The sequence below is a fragment of the Megalobrama amblycephala genome, linkage group LG1, assembly GCF_018812025.1.
Source record: "Megalobrama amblycephala isolate DHTTF-2021 linkage group LG1, ASM1881202v1, whole genome shotgun sequence".
Classification (NCBI taxonomy): domain Eukaryota; kingdom Metazoa; phylum Chordata; class Actinopteri; order Cypriniformes; family Xenocyprididae; genus Megalobrama; species Megalobrama amblycephala.
Window position 1 is genome coordinate 2,102,037 of NC_063044.1, and position 3,315 is coordinate 2,105,351.

The 3,315-nt window shown below is 36.5% G+C and overlaps 1 long non-coding RNA gene across 1 annotated transcript in view; it reads left to right on the plus strand.

The window, feature by feature from the left end:
• Positions 1-2,129, plus strand: part of LOC125248888 — a 2,798-nt gene extending 669 nt beyond the window's left edge. Inside the window, exons 2-4 of the long non-coding RNA XR_007180443.1 lie at positions 701-784; positions 890-990; positions 1,129-2,129. This is a non-coding gene — a long non-coding RNA (uncharacterized LOC125248888). The remainder of the gene's footprint in view (positions 1-700; positions 785-889; positions 991-1,128) is intronic.
• Positions 2,130-3,315: the final 1,186 nt, after the last annotated feature.

Below are 3,315 nucleotides of genomic sequence, written 5' to 3' on the forward strand. Positions count from 1 at the left end.
TCATTATTCTATTGTATGAAGCGCTGACTGGAGTTCACACAAGTTCACAGCACTTTTTTTAAAACTAATAAACAATTGAGGGTTACAATACAAAACGGCTTGCACAGAAGATACCTTTTAACAAAGATTGAAAAGTCAAACCCAACTCTTAAGCAAAACACACGGTCCCAAAACAGCAATGGGAAGCGATCATCAGAAACGTCAGAGAAGGGGGCGTTTCCTATCCGCGGGAAATCCAAATCCATTCGTGTTGCGTTCATATGAAAAAACTAAACACGGAAATTTAAAGAATTCGAATGGAATTCTATATGGAATTCAACAACGCAGGTCAGACTTGTTCTGCTTTATTCACATGTGTATTCTCAAACTATAATGGCTTTCTGTTTTCGGCTTCCTGTAAGTTAGCTAACGTACTGTATTTATTAACAAGATGGACGACATAATTCATGTTATCGTTAATTTATAATCGCGATTTCAAGAGATTATATGCAGTATGCGTAAATGGATAAACATTTAGCTATCGTAAGACATTGGTGAAGAAACTTTTGAGCACTCGCTATGACAATAAAGACGAATGTTGATTGAAGCGAGTAGGCCTAGTATAACCTTGTATAGCAACCCGAGATCAGAGCTATATTTGATTACACAAAATATGTCGCTTTCTAATAATTATTACTAATTTAAGTGTTTCTTACCACAGATAGGACTACCATAATTGAGCGCCTACTGAGGTTTCTCAGAAGAGCCTGGACGTTTCTGTGCTGCGGTGGACACGAGAACTCTGGTGTGTAGCTATATTATTCTTTTGATACATTTAAACAATAAAAGTGTATAAACAAACTGAAAACATAGGGAAGTCTGACAATGTGCTTATCCAATTCATAAACAGAGATTCCGCTCTCAGTTGAAGAAACAGCGCCACCTCTTGGTGTAAGCACTGTACGACCATGGAATCACAGTGAGGGTGGAGGTATTATTAGAACGGTTTAGGTGAGACACTTTCATTCACTAAATTCAGATCAAAGTGAAATTATCTATTTTATCAATTTTAAGTGATGCAAACTGATGACATCTTATTGAAGTGTTCCATTGAACAATTCTAATGGCCACTCTATCCATTCCATACAGAACACTTGAATCAAGATGAAGAAACGACTTTATAAGTTTCTCACTTCAGAGATGGAGAATTGGCCCCCTTGTAATCATCTTCGTCCCAGCCACTTATATCACAAATCTGTGAGAGGAGCCGATGTCAGGAGGTGGGGCAGAGTTATGACGCTCTCGCCTCAGGTGTGCACCTAATCTAGTCTATTTGATGTGATAGTGAGTCCTGCCAAGTTGTTGGCCGGCCCCAAGATACAATCATTCATTCACTCTTCATTAAGCCAGAATATCAGGGCTGATGCGAGTCAGTGTGATATTCCTTTTATACCAATTCAACAAGACAGTTGTAACTAAACAGTTAGTAAGTACATTTCTTCTCTTCCAAAGAAAGTAGTTTAAAAAGAAGCAAAAGCATCCAGCTTTCTGCATGTTACCAAACAATGCACACTGAATATAAATATGGTGGACAGAAACAAAGTATATTTACATTTATCTCAATGTTATTGGAGTATTTTGATTTTGGAGACTTTTTTTACTTCTCTTCAACTTACTTCAAAACATATCTTACTTTTTGCTTCACTGCATTTCATAAATATCGTGCCTTGCTCCTCATTCATTTGAAGACATGGTGGAGATCTGATGTCTGTTGTTCATGCTATCATCACCAGCAGGGTGGATTATTGTAATTGGCTCCTCACTGGTCTTCGCTGCTGCCAGGATTCTGAGCAGAACCAGAAAACATGAACACATCACACCAGTCCTCAGCTGTTTTAGCTGTTACGCCAGCCGCAGCTGGAACCAGCTTCCAGAAGAGATCAGGTGTGCTCCAACAGTAGCCACATTCAAATCCAGACTCAAAACATCTTTTTATCTATGCATTTCCGGATTGAACACTGTGCTACTGTTTATACTTTATTTTATACACACTATCTTTTTATTCTTTTAATTCCTTTTCCTGTTTTTATTTAATTTTTAATGTATTTTATATCTTTCATGTATCATCTTGTTATTTCTGACTTTTAATGCATTTTAAATATTGCTGTCTGGTTGAAAGAGCTGGGTAAATTAGGAAGAAAGCATTTGTGATTAGGTTAAAATTTGGTAAACTTGGATAAGGGGACAAACCATGGGGAAATTTGAGCTGTGGTGCATGGTTAAGATATCTCTGGATTACAGTGAAGACACTTTCCAAAGGGAAAATTTGAACTGAGTTGCAAAGATATCTCCGGAAGGGGGATTAGGGCTGTGTGGCGCAGTTTGAGGTGTCTTGGCAAAAGGGGAGATTGAAACTTTGTTTATCAGTTTGAAGTAGTAGCTAGACAGCGGTCCTGTCATGTGAGGAAGATCCATTTAGATCCGCTCTGATGGATAGATCCGTTTAGATCCACTCTGACAGACAACAACAACAAAAAACTTCCTGAAACTTCCTAGCTCTTCCATCCAGATAGCAAAATTCTCTGTTTTTACTGTTATTTCTATTCCTTATGTTCTATTTTTATTATTATTCTTAAAGCACTTTAAATTACCATTGTGTATTATATGTGCTATACAAATAAAATTGTCTTCCCTTGCCTTGCCTTGCCTATCTCAAAACACCATCTTGTTCACTGCGGGCGTCTGTTGTTGTTGCAGTCTCTGGAATTTTGTTGTTGTTCCGTCTCGTTAGTTTCTTTTTTTACTGTAAAACAGTGGCGCAGGCAAGTGTTGTCACCTTGTGAAACAACTGATTTGTGCAAAACAAATTCAATGCGCATGTTCGACCTGTGCGTACAAAGTACAGTATATGCAGGTACTCGTGACTAAATTTGCTTCACACACACTGTATATGGACTTTCGTGTATATGCATGAAAACAGAAGTATACTTTGGGCTTTAGGTCTAAGCATTACATTATGAGTTTCCCAAACTGGGGTTTCATGAAAGAATTGCAGGGATTTATAATTTAAAATTTAAATCAAAAATTAAATCATAAAAAAATCTAATTAAACTAATTTAAGTAATTAACAAAATTTAAAATAAAAGCAAATAAAAAAATACCTGAACAGTAAAAATAGAAATACTTTATTTGTTTACCTGCATGTCAGTGTGACTATTAACTGACATCAGAAAACCATGCAAATGTGTTGTTACATTATTATAATAACAACTTGATTAAGTTAGTTAGATACAGTGTTGAGGGGAAAAAAGCATGTCTTCAAATGACTTTTTTTTT